The sequence below is a fragment of the Lepidochelys kempii genome, chromosome 15 (assembly GCF_965140265.1).
Source record: "Lepidochelys kempii isolate rLepKem1 chromosome 15, rLepKem1.hap2, whole genome shotgun sequence".
Taxonomy (NCBI): Eukaryota; Metazoa; Chordata; order Testudines; family Cheloniidae; genus Lepidochelys; species Lepidochelys kempii.
The window spans coordinates 28,205,898-28,226,599 of record NC_133270.1 but is presented as its reverse complement, the minus strand read 5'-3'; positions in this window follow the sequence as shown (position 1 = coordinate 28,226,599).

The following is a 20,702-nucleotide window of genomic DNA, read 5'->3' as shown; positions in this document are numbered from 1 at the left end:
TGTACAGGATACATTTAAATGGTCTAGTTCTTATCTCAGAATGGTTTTGTACTAGTTTAACCCCAGTTCACTGCAGTTGCTCTCAATTTGCACCCAGAGATAAGAAATCATGTCCAATGCCCCCTCCTGAAACAAGCAACAGGCGCGTCATCTAACCAGGTGTGATCTCTCCATGGTGCTGAAAAATCTGAGCCAATTTTAATCCCTCCCTATGTGCTGATGGTTCACCCAGCTGTAAAGATAATCTGATGGCTACATCTACTGAAGCCATCATGGTGGACTGTGCTTCTTCCAAAATCCATCAATGCCTGGGTAGAAGACAGACTCCAGGGACCACCCAAGGAAAAATGAGTGTGTCATTTCCTATGCCATGTGCTCGAAGGAAAAATATTCAATCCCATCTCTTCCCAGTGCTATATGCTGGGCAAATCACAAGTCACAGAGGGAGCCTTCATGCCAAAAATGGTAAGGCATCAGCAATGGGGGGAAATGGATCTTATTTTCAGTGTAGTTCTAATGGAAGCTGTATAACAAATCTACTCACCCCAGCACTGGAAGGGACAGAAATAAGCCAGACAGGATAAGTACACGTTTGTCAGCCTCCAAGACCTGACCTATCCCAGTAATGTATTTCAGTCTAACTGAACTCGGGTCCCCTTTTTGGCATGCAATGTTTTCTAGAGCTCCTTCAAAAATTCATTACAATGATGATTAGTAGCCCCCAAAATTTATCTGAACCGAAACACTGTCCTAACCAGGGGCTTTGGCCATCTGGAAGATGCAACAATCTGACTTAGCCACATCGTCAGCACAATTAGCAGAGCATGGCCATGTTCCACAAACCGGCGTTTGAGGCCAGCTGCACTTGCCAGTACTTGTCAATCTACCTAAAATAACGGTGATTACTTCTAAATGATCTAGTATAGATCACCCTGTTTAAATTATAGAGGATAGTGAACTCATCTTCTGGGACAGTTTGGTTGTGCCTTGCAAATTACTACATTAATTTTCTTCATAAACCCTAACCAATTTACATATATGTTCACAGGTTTTGGGTTTAATTGCTGCAGAAGAAAGTATCAATAGCTTTTAAAATGGCATTCTAGAAACCCAGCACAAGTGAAGCCAATAGAAAGACACACACATTATTTCCCACAGCGTATAAGTAGAAGGCTAAAAAGGGAATTTTAAGAACAAGTCGCCAAAGTTAAAAACAGCCAACAAGAAATCATTTAAGACTACCAGCAGCAGGAACCCTGCAAAAGGAATTCACGGCTCTGTCAACCCCAAATTTGATCTTTGTGTGTGTTTTAGAACTTGACAATGCTGCAGTCAGCAATTCTGTAGGTTTAGCCATTGCCAGCTAAAAAAAACGAACACTGCATAGCTAAAAAAAAGTTAGGCCTTTGTAAGGCCAGGGGAAACAGCTGCATACTTGCAGTTTTCCAATTAAAACAAAACAAAAAAGCATGAAAAATACGAAAACAACAACCTTGATTTTAAGTGCCCTGAACATATTATTGTTATAACTAAAAATTTGAAGTGTTTTAAAATAAGTTATTAAATTTAAAAAGATTGGTAACCCATTAAAGGTTACTATGCTAACCCACTAGAAGTCACTATAGGTTAGGTGCTTTGTTAAAGTTAGCTATAAAAAATTAGATAAAAGTAAATACCTCAAAGCAGTCCGAGGTTCTTCAGGCAAAAAGCTGGCACCTAAACTCACCATCAGCTGGCCAAAAAGAGGGCTCCTGAAAGCCCAGCTGGTAATCACTCAAGACCATCTCAAACTGTGGATAAAATGTCCTAAAACTATTGTGTATGTACTTAAAATCTAATGGATAGTTTTAAATAAAAGCACATAAGAACGGCCACACTGGGTCAGACCAATGGTCCATCTAGCCCAGTAGCCTGTCTTCCCACAGTAGCCAATGCCAGGTGCCCCAGAGGGAATTAACAGAACAGGGAATCATCAAGTGATCCATCCCGTCACCCATTCCCAGCTGCCGGCAAACAGAGGCTAAGGACACCATCCCTGCCCATCCTGGCTAATAGCCATTGATGGACCTACCCTCCATGAATTTATCTAGTTCTTCTTTGAACTAGCATGCTTGCTTGTATCAATCATTCTTAAATGAATAAGCTGTGCCCCCTGTTCATTTATTCCTGACACTGCCTAAAAAAACCCGAACAGTTAAGTTACCACTGCTTTGGCTTCTAAAAAACCCCAAGTAACAGATTTGGCAAGCCAGTTGCTAGGAGTGATGGAGAGGAAGGAACGATTGATACAAACTGTTTGTCTGGCATAGAGGAGGGGGACGTGGAGCAGGGTCATAAACCTGTAATTTTCCATGTTGTAGTCCTGAATTGATTTACGGATACATTCCATTACTGATTCAGGGCTCCGGCTAATAAGCCTGGTCAAGTGAGAAAATATGACAGAAGGAAAGGGAACATCTGGAAAGTTAGAGACAGTGTTGGAAAACAGCTTGATTGATTTTGTAAAGGAACATGGTAAATGATTTTTGTAAGCTTGGAGACTTTATCGACCCCAGAGCGTTCCTGCAGCTCTAAGCAATGGGACACGTGGGTTAGTGTAGGAATGTGGATAGCAGCAATGGTTTTAGCTGAGTTGCCAAAGGGGTCCCAGGATGAGACCCAGGCAGGTCACAGGGAATATAGGAGACAAAGTTGTGCTTTCAGAGACATGTTGGAAGAGCAAAAGGGAATTGTGGCTGTGCTCAGAAGTCGTAGCCTAGGAAGGCGGGGGGGGGGGTCAGAGGAGGATCTTGACTCATATTCTTCTCATTATGCGTATAAGAGGGATGATCCCCATGACCATCCTTTTGCCTTGGGCACTTCCAGGATAAAAGATCCATTTTTCCTCCGGAGCGTAAAGGGGGCAGTTAAAGAAGATAAGGACATTGTAGAGGAGCTAAATGATTTATTTGCATCAGTCTTCACCATAGAGATTGTAGGGGAGATACCTACTTTTTCTAGATCCTCAAGACGAGGCATCATCAGACATTGAGGTGCACAAAATAGTAGAGGTGGAACAAACTGATAAATGAAAGAGCCACACGGGTGTGAGACTGGATGTACAGCCAAATGTTCCGAAGGATCTTAAGAAATGGCTGTTCTGCTCACAAAAACTACTACAAACTGATATTAGCTAGGGAAGAGCTTCCTCTATTGGCAAGTTATTCCAGAATTGTCCAGTGGTGGGGTTCTTACCCCTCTCTCTGATGTAGCTGGTGTTGGTCACTGACATGTAGAATCCTGGAGGAGACAGATCATTGGTCCCATTCAATGCAGCAATTCTCAGGTTCCTAGCTAATATAGTCCATACCTCCTCTTCCATCTGTTTCTCAAACACTGGTGTCCTGAACAGTTTGTCCTTTATTTTATTAGCCACCTTAGATTTTAAATCTATTCTCTGCTTCATGGATTCCCGACTTGCTATAACAATGAAGCATTTTTCGTTCTGTCTCAGTCAGTGGGCCAGGTTCTGAGCTCAGCAACACCAATGTAGATCCAGAGTAATGCCATTTTAACCGGCGGAGTTATTCCAGATTTACACCAGAATAAATGAGACCAGATTCTGGTTCATCATGTTTAGCTACACGACTTTAAGAATGTATTTGAAATTCATTGAAACACTACCACTCAAAGGACTGAAGACAAAAGACTTGTCTAAAAAGTCTAAAAGCAAAGGGCCATATGTTTCCATCTGCTCTGCAGTGCCCAGGGAATCAGCCTGTAGTAAATTAAGACATACTGACATAGCACTCCCTCCCAGACCTACCTTAAAAATGCTCCAATTCTGTCCTATTGGACTATACAGTGCATAATTGTGTCAAGATGTCAGCAGCACATCTGAAAGAGGGGCTTACTGGGACCCCAGGTGAGGAAAAGCATCTAAATGAAGAACTAGAGTAGGTAGCTAGATTTTCCCCATGGGTCTTCACAGGCCTGCAGAACATAGGCAAGAGTTTCTCCCAGAAACCTTGTTAACAGTTTAACTTCTACCAGTAAATGGCTATAAGATACCTTCAGTTTTTGAAGCGGAACTCCCCAGTGAAATCAACAGCACAAGATGGGTCCAAAGTGATATCTAGGGTTGGTAAATCAGATCGGTGAAATTTACATTTGCCAAAATACTTACCTAGTTTGAGCAGAGTTTTGTATTTGGCCACATCCCATGTTTCAAGCTCAGTGCGCTAGCTACAAAGCAGGGGCTGGTCGATATGGAGAGTTAGTGTGCAGGGTACTGCAATGTAAGTCTACAGTGCCCTAGCCTGCCATGCACTAACTGGCCATGCTGAGCCTACCGTCATGCACTACATGTTCCATAGTGCCCAGAACTTTAATGTGCGGTAGCACAAAGCATGTGGCTGGTCAGCGTATGGCAAGCTGGAGCACACTAGATTCACATGCCAGTTTCCTGCGTGCTGAGCATCCGAAAAGGCAAGCCTTAAGAAGTATCCTCTGTGCGGGGCAACATGTTTCCTGACAGATTCCATCACCACTCATTCATCTCCAGGGCAGCTTAATTCTGTTCAGAGAGTTGCTCATCAAGAAAGTTGATGCTCATACCTTGGGTGTATCCAGCATTTTAGCAACATTGAACATCAGTGCAAGAACAGCTACATCTACCCATTCACCAAGATAAGATAAATCTCTCTTTTGAGTCCATCCCACCATAAACACATTTAAATAACATCTTAACATAAACAGATCTCAGGTCTTGCTTTTCAGACCGAATAGGTTAACACGTGCTATTTGCTAATTGAAGACAAATCTTTATCAAGCTCTGTGCCTGTATTAAATTCCTCCTTCCATTACACCCTTCTTGAGAAAACAATCAGATGCATTAACCAGCTAAGAGGCTCCTTTGATCACCATGAGAGCTGGGTCAGCTTTAGGATTAAGGACTGGAAGAGTATCTAAAAAGGAAACTTGTCTCAGAAATATAGTCATTATTAGAATGGGGATATTTCCCTGAGGAAACTATGGCTTCCCCCATTATAAGCAGCTATTGGAGTTCATCACTCCACTGCATATTTTGCTATGAGAAATATCTCAGGACCAGATTATTATTATTAATTGTATTGTGGTAGAACCTAGGAGGCCCAGTCACAGACCTGAACTCCATCGTGCAAGGCGCTGCACAAACACAGAACAAAAAGACAGTCCTTCAACCTCAGTAATGTAATGGTTTGGGGAATTCAACGGAAAAGCTCAGTTGAGGTGAGAAAAATTGCTCTGTAAATACGGCAGCTTCTCACTAAAGAGATCTGCTCCTGGTGCGTATCCAGAGTCGTGTTTGCCAAACTCAGTGACAAATGAATTTCCAGCTACGTTTTACCCATTAGCCCCACAAGAGCTAACACAGCCCTGAGAGAGGGAGCTGGAATCTGTATTGATTTGTGCAGCATCAATTCATTTCTAAGGGCTTAACCCAATTCTCCCTTCAGCTTCCCCTGGTGCAACACACTGAATATGGTAGGGTTGCTCATGCATAACAGATGGAAGAATTTGAAGGCAATTGGGCTGCACAGACATAATACTCTTGATAAAGAATCATTTCAAAAAAACAATCATTTATGGTATAACTTACTGATACCATCAGCTGCTGTGCGATGTACATATTGCATCTCATTGGATCAAAACCGATTTTGGAGGGGAAAAAAAACACCCTTAGGTGTTACTTTTGAGAAATAAATCCTGGAATAGTAAAGTGTCTTTTCATGGCCTTTTCTCTGCACTCTTCCTCTTTTTGCTAATCTTTTCAGCTACTTCACTGCAATAACAGCTTTTCCCCTTTCCAGCTTCCTTGCAACGAGCCACTGGTTCACCAAACTGCTAATATTTGACACGTTGATCAATTAAAAAAAATATTCCTAGTGAATCACTGTTCTGTCCAATTTAAATAGTCAAGGAGGTTGGGTATTTTTTCTTCCCAATTCCAACTGACTCCAATTTTCAGGCAAATAACTTAACCTCCTAAAACAAGAGAGAAAGGAGTAGCAAAAACACAGACTGAACAGTTTTACACGGACAGCTCAGTGTAGGCTGTCATTCATCTTGCCTCCAAGTACATATCGATAAACTGCTCCCACAAATAGGCTTCGCATAGCAGACATCCATATTTCTTGCCCTGTCAACTTGAAGGCAAGCAATAATTTTTGCTTGATTGTTAATGGCAGATAAAGGAGGTTCTCTGCAATGTAATACATCACAGGGGATTGTTTTTCCTTTCATCACATTGCATGGCTATCATTACAAGCCCACACAATTCAGAGATGTCAGACACAATTCAAGGATGTCAGTCGATGATGCTTTGTCACAAAAGGCAAGAGGCTCGTTCTATTCAGAGTGTGCCACATTGAGCAGGCTATTTCACTCCAAGTATTCCCTCCCAGGAGCGTTATTGTTATGTAGGCACCTCTAGAAGTGCCTACAATATGGTAGGTGTTCTCCAGACAGAAGATGGTCTGCACCACTCAGCTCACAACCTAAGGACTGACACACAAAGGGGAGAGGAGAGGGGCACATGGGCAAGAGTTGTCCACATCTTAGTAAAATAAGGTTTGCTGCAGCTAGATTTCCTGTAGCCATCATGGTCTTCGAGGAGGACCTCGCTATGGAGAGGGGCCCTGGGGGCTTTGCACACCTAGGGTGTAGCGAAGGAGAAGACATTTATGTGAGAAGCTGCTAAAATGGGCATATCAGTCTGGGGACACTGACGGAGTAGAAGAGGTGGTGAAGGGGACAGAGCAAAAGTAGTGGGCTCTCTCTCTGAGGAATGCCTCCTATGCTAGTAATGACACAGATTTGGAGACCTACCATGGCCAAGGAGCTGATGTGCAGCCAGCCTCTCGTTCCACAGACACGTGGAACAAGTGTCACCAGGACTGCAGCCTGCATGTCACATTTTCAAGTGTTCTCCCAGGCCACAGCCCCTGTGTGCGCATCACATCCCAAGGGATGGAAGCTCTGTCTTGCATGGGAGTAGGAAGCAGCTACAGTCCAGCCTTGAAGGAGTGAAGCACTGGATGATCTTAGGAACCCCAGGAGAGAACAGTTTTGATGGGCTATATGGGGGAGTGTCAGGTAGCCACCCACCCCTTATCCTGGCTATATCATATCCTTCCTATGGAGAGAGGGCAAGATGAGGTGCTAGACACTAGAAGGAAAATGACCAGTGTGGGGTGGGGACTTACCTGCACAGAAAGATGTATGTGGTGTCTTGGCAAAGAGGTGAGCTTCGCAGCTCCTGGTGAAGCCATCCGGGGTTGAGAGACTCAGCCCCTTGCAGGTTGGGCTGAGGATAAAGAAAACCAGCCTTCTCCATGCTGCCAATTTCTTCATTTTCTCGGAATCCTTCCAAATTCCAGTGTTCCGGGACCATCGTCTCTGCCTCATGCATTCGCTGCCGGAGGCTCTTGCTGTCGGGGGGGGGGGGAGAGACAGGAAGGGGGAATGGTACAAATGGCACTTTCTGAAAAAAGACTGTTTCGAACAGATAAAGAGCTGTCCATCCCATTCCTTCCAGCATTGACGCAGGTCCCCACCACAACGATACAAAAGAAGCCCAGCATTAGAGCCAGCCAACAGGCGCACGGGGGGGGGGGGGGAGGTGAGTAGGGGCGTGTGGAGGAGGAAATAAAAACAAAGGGCTGAATGCAGCATCTGCCACCCCACACCTTCTTCTGGCAAATACGATCCCAGGTCCCAGCTGTTCGTTAGCTAGGCCACCTCCTTTCACAGCCCACGTCAGGCCGCCCTCAGAAAGGACTGGTTCATTCATCTCTCGCAGCTCTCCCGCTGGCCTCCTGCCAGGCATCCCAGGCCTGGCCTAGCCAGTTCTCTGTCATCCATTACCAAGCTGTGCATGATTCGCCTTTTCTACCACCTCCAGGTGGGAGCGTTCCTCATGCAAGGGCCTTCAAGGCACTTTCTTAGTTTCCTCTTGGGGTCACTCTCAGGTGCTGGTCTCTGGTGAAGTTTACAGGTGAATGCTTAGTGTCCGTTGCTAAGCAGTCGGGTTCCCAGCTCCTTCATTGTGAGTCTGATGGAGTCTGCAGTGCAATTTACAAGTAGGGACTCTGCCCCCATCTCTTCCTTCCTCGGATTTGCTCTTAGCACATGGCTTCCAGTCTTCCTAATGAGCTATTAATGAGAAGTCAATCATTTATGCAAATCAGAAGCAAATATTGATTTATTTCAGGCTACAGCAATCCATCACCCCAGTTTAAATTGGTGACGGGCCTGAGCCAGGACAGAGCCCAGCCCACCCCTGAATTTTCAGGGTATTCATGTCTCCAGTCCTCATATTCAGGCCCCGCCATTCTTGCCTAGATGCTTCCCATCCGACACACAATTTGTCCCTTTTTCCCCCTGTTGGAAAAAAGCTCCAGCAATCACCACCGCCACATTGACAGTCCCATGTGTTCAAGCTCAGGCAAGCTGCATGGAGCCCATTTGTGCATGCCTAAGCGGGTACGCTTGGGTGCAAAGGAAGCAATCTTGCTATGCAAGTGCCCCCTCAATCTCTTAAGAGCACCTTAAAAGTGGCATTGGGCCACGGCAGCAGGGCTGACAGCTAGGGCTAGTCACCCAAGTACGTACCCAGGGGACTGGGCAACTTTGTCCTCTGACCACTAGCCTGAGTGGCCACCTGTGCCAGCATAACCACAGTGCAATTTTGAGTGCACTGGCTAGTGCAAGCCTGTCTCCCCCCACTGGAAAGTGCCTTTCTCAGTGGACATATCCATCGGGTCTCCCTTCTACTTGGTTTGACCTTCTGATATTCCGTGAGGGTAGAAGGTTTAATTCCTGATGCTGGACAAAGGCAGGCTGATGCTTTAAAGTCATCCCAATGTCTTCTCATTATGACTTGCAAGCAGCCCAAGTGAGTGGGGACAGGAAATTCATGACCACCACGTTCCCCTCAAGCTTCTTTGACATCCACAGGACAGCATAAATCCCAGCAAAACAGAGGCTGAGCCAACAGATCTGGGCCAAGTCTCGATGTCTGTCCTCTAAACTTTTCCAGAAACAAACAGAACTTAGTTGATATTCAGGTGAAGCAAAGACAGCGGAGGCGGCCAACTCTTCTCCCCAGGGCAATGCAATCAGTCCCTCTGCCCTCCCCATTCGGAAATGTTAATTATACTTACAACTAGTCAACACCTCCTGGTTCACTATAGCCACCATCCTCTGGCATTAGCTCATAGGAAACACTCAGGACCAGATCCTCAACCAGTGTAAATTGGCATAGCTCTGTTGATTTTCTCTGCAGCTACCGCAATTGACACCAGCTAATGATCTAGCCCCCAGAGGAGGTCTATTTCATGTAGGTCAGTATAGCCCAGTGCAGACGGAATGCACTTGAAACACTTGTGCACCAACAACAGGACCTCATTGTGATGAGCTCAGCTAATATCATGTTGATATCAGTTTTGTTGTACTTCACCGCCTGAGTTTCTTCAGACCCTTAGCCATTGAGGAGACTGAAGACATGACTTTTCTTCATATTTTAAGTGTTCGTAATTCCAAGCAACCCATTTTCAAGACTATCCGAGTCCCTATGCTTCACAGAAAAAGGAATCAGAAATAGAGAGGGCCCTATGCCATCACCAAAAGAAAAACAATGACACACAGGTATGATATTTCAGAGTAACAAAGCCATAAAAAGCAGTTAAACAGCAGTTGCAGAAACAGTGTACTTTCATCATCAATTGCTGGGCTTTTTTTCTCTAAAATTACCCACTAACTGTTTTCTGATTGCATCACTTTCAGCGCTGACTATAATCCAAAGCATAAAACACTTGTTACGTGTAGATTTGTTTGCAAAAGCATGTATGGCTGTGTTTGTCATCAACTTCCCTGCCCCCCACCCCCACACACACACCCCTCTGCCAAAGAAGACCAGAGACGGCTCTAAGTCTTTCCATTCTGTACTGATCTATCAGATAGGAAATGGAAGCACATGGCTCCCAACTGATCCCTTATCTTGTAGTCCATTTTGTAGATGAGAGATCGCTCCATCTTTACCAGTTGGTCAAAAATATACATATATATTTACATGGAGATCTTTATGACTTTTTCCGCCTCACCAATTTGCATACCCTGATCTTTTAGACAAGTCACAGAAGTCTAAGCTAAACAAACCAAACTTCAGTCAGGGTCAACTTTCTACCCCTAAAGCCATTTTTGTTTCCTCTCAAACAAAAGGAAAGGACTTGGATTTCACACGGGGGCACTCTTCATTGAAGTCTGCATTCCTTCAGTGAAGAGCCGAATTGTCCTGAGGATTTCAGAGCTGCTGGACACCAGCAGAGGATGTGCTAAGCAAAAGATGAAAGAAAAAAGCAAAAGCTTGAAAAGGACAGCAGGAGAGCTAATTTTATATTTTATTTTAGGTTGGAGCAAAGTTCATTCTCCCACGTCTCTTCATCCCCCTGTAAGAACGACTGCACCAAAACAAATATTGCAAGCCATTATGTAACTGGCGGAAATGATGCTTCATTTCTGGCATAAGCCCTTTGTCATCCATTTAAGGTTTTCACGTAAGCTCTCTCAGTGAGACACGGTGGCCAATATTCTTTCACCTAACTATATAATCCCTACCCTGAGGGGAACAGAGTCCACCATCATGGAAGAAGCAACAGTATCTTAAGTATAGCGCATGAGAAGGTCATGGCATTATTTCCAATACTGAATACTAACTGAAATCAGTGGGCAGAAGCCAGGTTTAAATACCACAGTGACAAACCCAGCTCAGTAGAAATGAAATCAGACCCACAGTTCTTAGGTCATGCTGCTGGGAATTGTAAGATACCACTGCCAGGGTTGCAAAGAAACATTGGCCTACTTAGACAATACTTATTTTTCCCATCACCAGATCTTTACCTCCTGGAGTTTGTCCTGTTGTATACTTGCCAGTTCATAACATACATGGTGTTGTAGCCATGTCAGTCGCAGGATGTTAGAGAGATGTGGTGGGTGAGATAACATCTTTCATTGGATCAACTTCTGTTGGAGAGAGACACACTTCCAGAGAGCTCTTCTTCAGGAATTCTCTCCTTTGAACCAGAGCTCAGGGCCAAGTACTGTAGTGTCTGTGCAAACAAAGCTCCTGCCCACACAGAAAGATTTGGCCCTAACTGTGAGAAGCCACAGTGCTAGAACCTGGATCAGCATGTCCCTGAGTGACTGCCACCTTGGCACCCCCACAGCAGTGTCCAATGAGCGGTGAGCGGCCAGGCACCACTGGATGTCCTGCCCACAGAGGCCCTGAGGCCTTAAATAGCATGCCTGGGCCAAACAGTAGGAGGCTGTCTATGCAACAAGATAGGTCCCCAACCTGCTGCAGAGACGGACCCTACCTTTTCCTGCGTCCCAGCCTGGTTCCTACCTCAGACCCATCTCTGTTCCTGCCTTCCCTGGCTCCAGGTAACCCAGTTCTGACTCTCGGCTTGGATTCCTGGCTCTGACCCTCAGTTCCATTTCCCTACTCTGCCTCCTGCTCCAGCCATTGGGCTCGACTGCCGCTACCCCACTCCCTGACACTAACTTGCATTAGTGACAGTCCAACAGCTCAGAGAGGATTCAAAAGCTCACCATTTGGACTGGGAAAGAAGCAGGAAGAATCAGCAAACTCAGGAAGTGCAGCAGTGCCTTAGAGAATCGCTGCCTGGGCTCATGAAAGGCTTCTAAAGCTGTCAGCGACAGAAGAGACTCTCAGTGATCCAAGCCTGCCTAATTTTATGTGAAAATAATACAGGAAAACATTGGGATCAAAAGCAAAACATCAAATGGGAACATCAAACAAATAAAAAACGGTACCCTACCATCGTAAGAGCATCTTAGAACAAAGTGATGATTTAAAAAAATAAAACCACACATACCCAGAGATGGGGAGTTGGAAATTCATAAACTTGGAGCCAAAGAGGCTTGATCCTAATTTGAAACACTAAGGTAAATGTATCAAATCTACGTGCTGAGAACAATATGTGCAGGTAGTAAAGAATCCATGGACACACCTGCGGGGCTGGGACTTGATCCATTACCCTGGGTCTCCACAGAGCGCATTCTACTAGCTGACCTAAAGGAGCGCTCCCTTAGCTTGCAGCAGTGACAGGGCCTCCATCCTCTGAGGACCAATAGAGGGAGACACCACTGACACAGACTAAGCCAGTCAAACAAGTTCCTCTGAATATCTTGAAGGTTTTACTAGATCTAGGAGAAGTAGTTGAATACATCACTAGACCTGCATATAAAACATTTTTTTTTTTAACTAAAAGGACATTTCAGCCAAATCAAAAACATTTACAGAAAATTTGTTTTGGTTGGAATTTTCTCGATTTTCAATGTAAAGCCAAAAAGAACCTTCTGCATTTTTTGGCCTTTGGAAAAAACTCATTTGTTTTAGCCAAAAGTCAATTATTTTTTGAGCCTTAAAAAAAGTTGCACTGGTGGGTGGGTGGGTGGTTTTATTTATTTATTTATTAGGTTTTTCAAACAAGAAATTAATGGGGAAGTTTTGGGGGGAAATGAAATTAAAACAAATTCCTGCAATTTTTCTGGCATTTTTCATCGTGTCTACTCTACATCAATTGGTGGGCTATGTCAGAAAGATTAGTCCTCAGCCCTACCACTCAACACAAAAAGCCCATCTCAGCAGAGAACCCAGAAATCCAGTGGGCATGGAGACTGACCTACCTTCTCATCCAGGCATACCGAGAGGACAGATGGTATATTGGGTGCATGACTCTGAAAACCAGAATCACACAAGATTAAATAGGCAGCATTACAACTGATTGAACTATCCATTCTGAATAACATTTGTCCTGAATTAGTCCCTGTGTCGGTTAGAAGTTGGTTTGTGAGCCAACCCTTTGAACTTATTCACGAGTGGAAAGAGTTTGCCAAAGAGATTGGATGGATACTTTTTGGAGGTCGGGCTCAGCTATTCACTATCCGTGTAGCATAGTTGGTCGTGAAAGTCATACGGTGTGGTTCTTGCTCCCTGACTGGATTTTTTCCAGCAGGAGAACAAATAGTACAAAGCAAACGTCCAGTATAAACGTTTTCTTGTGCTAAAATTAGTGAAGCTTTCAGAATTGGCAAACATTTTCCGCAGCACCTGGCAACTGTCTGGATACTCACAAATAAGGAATAGTGTGGCAATACAAACCACAGCGAACTGAATGCTGCCATGTATATCAGGGCTTGAAGAGTGACTAGTCTGAGCTCTAATTCAATGCAAAGCCATTCAGGTTCTTATACCCGCTTCCTGCTATATTGCTAAGGCTTCAAACAAGGCTCCCTTTACAACACAAAGGATATGTCCAGTGCTGGTTATCTTCCATAATTCCTACTGCTGGTCTGAGTTTTAATTTCTCTCCAGGGAAATCAATAGCAAGCTCTGCAATAAGCAGTCACATATTAGCATAAGCAAAAAAAAAAAAGAAAGGGCTAGAAATTATAGTGCCCAAATTCTCTCAGAGTCCAGCAAACACAATGATCTGGAAATTTAGGCATAAATAGCCGTGGGCTGTCCTAGATGGTCCATACTTGCAAAGATCATATCAATGATGAGCAAAGTGCTGCAGTCAGAGGGAGCTTTGCTGAAATGCTCAGCTGACACTACAGAACCATCCTGGGGCTTAACACAAAGGGCTGGATCCCTCTTTGCAGGGATCCTCCAGACCAGCCTTCCTATAGCTCAGAACAATCAATATTTTCCTACTGCCCCTCTTTGTGCTACATCCTGCAGTGTTACAGATGCCTGGCTTCCCAGGGTCCGTCTAATCTGACAGGATTTCAAAGTCAGAAAATACAAGGATGCCAAATCCCGGACGAGGCATTTGGATACAAATCCATCAGAGAGCTTGCAAGGAACTCAATGAAGAGTATCACAGGCTATGTGCTAAGAACTTGATGTGTTACTGTCTGTTCATTAATTTCAAAAGGTTAGCAATTAAACTGTCATCTTAGGCCAAACCAAGCTGATGAAAGTTAGAAATTCTTTCAAATGGGCAACATTCATAGGGAGTATTTGAACATACTTGAAGTTAAGACTTGATAGTAACCATCTTTTTTGTAGCCTGCCTGCAAAGTAGAGGTCAAGCAGCATTAAAACAAAGTACTTTCAAGAGACCTAGACATTTTTCTGTGGCTACAGTAAAGTTGCATTGAGGATGTGCGTGTGATGTTCCAAAATACTGTAAGAACGTTAAACTCAACTTATGGCTAATTGTATGTGTTTTGTTGCTTGACATCATAGGAACAAACATATACAAATCTAAGGTGCAAAGCAACTGGTCTCCAACAGACTGTAAATAAATGTGTCAGGGTATAACCAAAGCCAGAAATGTGAAGCTAGTGTGGGGAAGAAGACAGAAATACCTGCTGCCCATTTCTGGTAACACCTATAGATCCAGCCCTCCCAGTCCTGCGGGAAGGATGCATCTCTTTCTTTTAAGCAAATGAAAACTCTGTTATTTAATGGAATGTTAAATTTTAAAGACCCAGACTAACTGGCTGATCCAATCTAGTGTGACTAAAGTTGGTTTTTGTAGCCACGCTGATCGAGTTTAGTCTTTGAAAACCCAAGAACAGGGCTGGATGGAATCCAAATCCTGTTTTTTCCAAACTGCCAAGATCTGGGACATAGAAGGATCCAGCTGTCCTTCAGGGTGCTAGTTTTTGTCTAGATTGAGGGGCAACACTGTTATCTTTCGGGCTATCCCAGTGTGGCAGGAGGCGACATGTTCCAGGAGCAAGCCCCCCTCAGGTTCCACAACTCAGGAACCACGGCAGAAGAGACAGTCCCCAAGGAATCCAGCCCTGACTTTACACAGACCCCAAATCCATTCCAAGATAGGGCTTGGCAAGTTTTCACTCAAGCAGGTATATGTCCTCTGAGGGCAGCTGTACTCAATAAGCCTGAGAGTGCCTTTACTCAGGGAGTGCCGAGAACCCTGGAACGGCATGTAGCTGGATCCCCCTAGGTCACAATAGCAGGGAGCCATTGTCCCCATGGGAAGCACGGAGCAATGGGACATGGAGAGTTCACACGCCCATCCTCTCATGGCAATATGGATGGAGACACTTCCCCTGCAGAAGTCAGTGGGGTGGCATTGGCAGAACCCTACCTGGAGCTTTCTAGGGCCAGTTATTTCAAATCTCCTCCCCTTACTTTTCCTGCTGAAGAACAAGTTACTTTAAGAGGCCTGTACTAAACTTTCCTCTCCTTGCATTACATTTTGATTGGTTTCCCCAATTGCTGGAGTTCTGAGAGGGTCAGAGGATTATTGTGAAATGCTGCTGTGAAAAGGGACAAGTGATGGTGCAGGGACAGTTATCCCCAACGTCAAACAGGACTGTGAGAGGCTGGGGACAGTCATTAGCAAGATGTGCAAGGAGTTTTTGCTGTTTTTCCTTCTCTTTGTCCTCGCTAACCTGCCACCCTCTTCCCCCAATCCCCAGCAACGTCTACAAGGAAGGACACACTGAAAGCAGGAGACACCTTCTGCCTCACCTCCACTTATTGGCGAGTCGCCATCCCTTTCCCCTTGCAAAGCTTCATTACCACTTCACAACCTTCATTGGAGAGAAAAAGGTTGCAGAGCTTTATTTACCACAAGTACCATACCGGAATTATTTACTACAACCAAAAAACCCAGCTCTGGACATTTCCCCACCACCACTGGCTCTGGAGAGGAGATTCCCAGTAGGCCCAACCCCAAAACTCCACAGGGTTTCTAGGTGGTACCTATCACTGTGGTTTCATTAGAGATTCATGGATTTTTCCAACCAGAAGGGACCATTAGATCATCTGGCCTCCTGCATAACCATAGAATTCACCCAGGGATTCTGCATCAAGTGCATAAGTTCTGGTTGAGCTACAGCATGCATTTTAGAACATCATCCAGTGCTGATTTACACTTCAAGTGATGGAGAATCCATCACATCCCAAGGAGAGTTGTCCTAGTGGTTACTTAACCTCACTGTAAAAAAAATATGTACCTATTTCTAGTCTGAATTTGTCTAACGTCAGCTTCCCACCCTGGGATCTTGTTATGCCTTTTTCTTCTAGATTAAAGAGCCTTCTACTGTCCAAAATTGTTCCCCACATAGCTACTTCTAGACCAGGGGTGGCCAACCTGAGCCTGAGAAGGAGCCAGAATATACCAATATACATTGTCAAAGAGCCAGAGTAATAGGTCAGCAGCCCCCAATCAGCTCCTCCCCACCACTTCCCCGCCGGCAGCCCCACTGATCAGCGCCTCCCCCTCCCTCCTGATCAGCTGTTTCGTGGTGTGCGGGAGGCTCTGGGGAGGAGCGAGGGCACGGCAGGCTCAGGGGAGGGGGCAGGAAGGGGTGGAGTGGAGTGGGGGAAGGGCCTAGGGCAGAGCCAGGGGGTGGAGCCGTGAGCACCCCCCCAGGCACATTCTAAAGTTGGCCCCTGTAGCTCCCGCCCCGGAGTCGGTGCCTATAAAAGGAGCCGCGTATTAACTGCCTACGAGCCACATGTGGCTCCAGAGCCCCAGGTTGGCCACCCCTGCTCTAGACTGATGAAGTCCATGTCATGCTCATAAGGTGCTAGACTGACAACCCGGGAGAGGGAAGGCCGATGTTTCTCCACAGAGCCCAGGTGCAATCAGAGCAAGCTTCCCCTACTGAACCCTGAGCGGGATCCATCAGGACTGGACTAGAGGGGAGGAAATGCTGAGAGAGAGAGAGCCACAAAAGTCAAGGGAGGTCAAGGAGAGGTGATGAACAAAGTTGGGGATGAGGAGAGGCCCTTGACTTTTGAGCATGGAGAAGTCATTTGAAACTTTAGCAAGAGCAAGAGCTGTGTCGGGGGCAGGTGGTCCAGGAATAAGCTACAGCAGCAGCAATCAGGGCAGCTATTGTAAACAGCCCACGGGAAGCTCTCCGCGGTTAAGGCAGACGGGTCAATAACTGAAGGATACGATGGTGTCAAGGGTTGGTTGTGAGGCTGAGGGACAATACCGAGTGCTCTGAGGGGAAGGAGGGAGGTCAGTCTCTGGGGGGAGATTGGATGTTTTTCCTAGAATGTACACACTGGTTCAGCAGCAAGTTACTGGGGGATACCAGAATCATTGATGGACGCTCTATGCCCCATGATCATAATTGCTTTCTTCTGGCCTTAAAATCTATAACTGAGACAAGGAGCCAGTTGGAGTGGTTGTGAGTGGGGGGTGAGAGCCGTCTAAGTCAGCGCCTAGGTACAGAGCAGAGACAGGAGGGAGAAAGTCACACCAGAATTTATCGGTCTTCACCTTGAAGGCAGTGAGGCCCTGGACAGAGAGGGAAGGAGGCAGATTAAGGTGTGTAAAGGAAGGGAGACGGTGGGGGAAATGGAGCAGCTCAGTGAGCCAGGGGGCAGCTCTGAATTCATAGTGGAAGGGACCCAGGTAGTTTCCCTGTGGAGGGGTCCAGCAGTGCAGGAGCAGAGTAAGAGTGTACAAGAGTGAGATGCAGAGTGGACAGGACAGACAATGCTACAGGAGCAAGGGGCAAAGGAGTCAAAGCTGGAGGAGAGAACAGAGCTGGGCAGGCTGTATTTTTGGCATCTAAAAAAAGCATATTTGGAACAACTAGGGAGGGAGGAGGAATCAAAACTTCCTTTACTCCTCATGGCACGTTTTCCTCCCTGCTGTGCTGGGCATGTGCATGATACACCTTTTAGGCCATTTTACATTAATCTTTGCAAGTTTATTGCTAATGAATAGTGCACACATACCTTCACACGCACACCATCACCCTCCAAGCCTTCACTCATTTGCAAAGCTGTCACGTCCTTGAGTAAGCCCGAACAGAGACGCAAAGGCTCCTACCAAGCAGAAGAGCACCTTGGTGACCAATCTGCACACTTGTTTACCTTTGCAGCAACAAACAGATAGCCTCCGCCAGACAGCTGCTGCAAATGTCACCTCTTTGGAGACAGAGAGACGCGGCGGCTGTTTTGCAGCATGTCAGTGCCATGAATTGGGATACAACATGGTGATTGCCTGGGAATTCTTTCCCCTAAAAGCACTTCAGCTCCCTTTGTCACCAGCCACTGAAACAGCAGTCCCGTTGTTTCCCTTGCAATAATGTGGCAGCATAAAGAGTGGGAGCAGTAGAGAATGGGGACCCCGGGATTCTTTTTCAGATGGGCTTGTGCCATGTATCTTCCATCAGATAAGAGTTATTCCCTTGTGGTCACTCTTGCACTGGGGTTCTCAAGTTAATGCACTGTTGTTTGATTCACCCATATGGCACATTGAAATTCTTATCTCAAAGGCCTATCGTGTACTTTGATTTCTGCATATAAACAAGCTATGATGGGGTGGACTAGTCTGAGAGGCCCCCTGCTGGAAGCCTTGGGGTTCTGTTACACCCATCCCAGGAAAGGAGCAGCAGAGCTAAGTCCTCCAAGCAGCCAATCAGAGAGACTGTGCAGGGAGCAGCCAATCAGGGCCCAGGAGAGCCATATAAAAAGGAGCTGTGGAGCTAGATACAGGTAGTTTCTTGCTGGAGCCAGAGGAGTGTAGATCAGGGGTTCTCAAACTGAGGGTCGGGACCCCTCAGGGGGTCGTGAGGTTATTACATGGGGGGTCTCAAGCTGTCAGCGGCCACCCTGAACCCCGCTTTGCCTCCAGCATTCATGATGGTGTTAAATATATAAAAAGTGTTTTTAATTTATATGGAGGCGGTCACACTCAGAGGCTTGCTGTGTGAAAGGGGGCACCAGTACAAAAGTTTGAGAACCACTAGTGTAGATGATGCTTTTGGATGGCCGAAGGGAACTGCAGCACCATGGACAGCTCAGTTCTGCCAGAGACTGTGGGAGCGAGAAGAGCCCTGAGCTAAGGGTGAAGCATCGGTGAAGGCTGGGACCAGGGGGAATTGGGCCAGGGAACCAAAAACAGTTTATTAAAGGGACACAGTGGTGCTTGGCTGCTATTCTTAGGGTCCTTGGGCTGGGACCTGGAGTAGTGGGTGGGCCCAGGTCCTGCGCATAGGCCACTGGAGAAGTGACCTACAGTCAGACAACAATAAAGCCCAGAAGAGGAACTGACCTGTTAGAGGCCCAGCTGGAGAGCTAGGGCCAGAACAGACCAAGAGGGCAAAGCCCTAGGGGTATAGCCCGATACCAGGGCCAGGACTGTTTAAAGACCGCCGACACACCCAACCAGAAGGGTTGCTCATGAGAGGTGGGTGCCACACCATTACATGAGCCTATTAACTATAATCTCTAGCTACATGCACCCTAATGAGGGATAAATCCTACCATCTCCACCAGACTCCCAATGGCCCAAACCACGCAATAGCCCCGTCAAGCCTGCCTAAGGAATGCAGATCATTAGCAAAATGAGTATGTCCCAGAAGCAGTTATTCATTATTTGTATTATGGTAGCACCTAGGAACCCCAATCATGGCCCCACAGTCTCATGTGCTATACATATATGTAATAAAGAAGATATTCCCTGCCCCCAGAGAGCCTACAGTTTACATGGCAGACAAGCCAGCAGGAAGGGTGCAAGGGTGAGGTAACAAAATGAGCAGTGTTGAGTAGAGAAGCCAAAGTTCCTAACTCAATCCATGCTGAATGGCCATTAAAAAAAAAAAGACATGATGGCCAGGGAGAGCCTGTGTCCTCACTGCTTTCCACTGGCTATTGGTCAATAATTATTTGATAATTGAGGTGATTTACTCCTGAAAGGTGCCAAACTCATCACCCTAGAAACCAAACTCCTTCATCAATCCCTGGAACAGGCCTCAGACCATTTCATTCCTTACCTAAAGAGCAAGAAGGTCAAATCAGTCTGTGGCCCATTCGCAACTGGCCTCTTGAGGTGAGGCGCCCAGCAAGCCAGCCGCTCTGCGCCAATTATGGCAGCGGGTTGTGTAACATGCACAACTGCCCAGTTAAGGACTGGGTTGAGACCAACCAGTTTATTCCACTTAAGCCACCTGGCAGCCAGAAGCCCTTACGGAACGAGTGACCTAGAAGTGATGGGTAACCCTCAGAACCCTAGCTCCCCAGCCAGCCAGAAACAAAAGGACTCAACATTTTAAATAAAAAGGAAAGATCAAACTAGTCAATGGAAACAATATTAGTTACAAACTTTGACCCCATTCATTTAGCAGAGTGTTTGTGAGCGGAGCCAAATTTTCTGCACGTGTCTTTGTTGGTAGCCAGGAGCCATCAAATTGCCTGTGCAACGCTGCTCCTTGAACACAATGGAAAGGTCACCTGTGCAGGAGGCAGATCTGTGTCGGGGGCCAGTCCCAGACTGAGGAATGAACTCCCACAGGAACTGAAGGCCATCGCAAACCTCATCACCTTCCACTCCAAGCACAAGGCACATTTCTTCAGTCTGACTTCTCTGACAGTCACAGAGCAGTGTGGGTATTTTACTAAGTCCCCACGAATCAAAATCCTACCGAAACAAAACACTCCGCTGTGCGCCCACTTCTCTTCCCCTTCCCCTCCAGGAAAGGGGATGAGAGAGAGAATGAACCACGCATGACAGATATCAGTCACGTCACTTCATGCACGACAGAGATGGTCCAATACTGTAGTGCTGAACGGGCCTAAGAACCTCTATCAAATAAAACAGAACCTTTGGAGAAAGCGGTAGTAGCTAAATGATGACCCAGTTAAACTG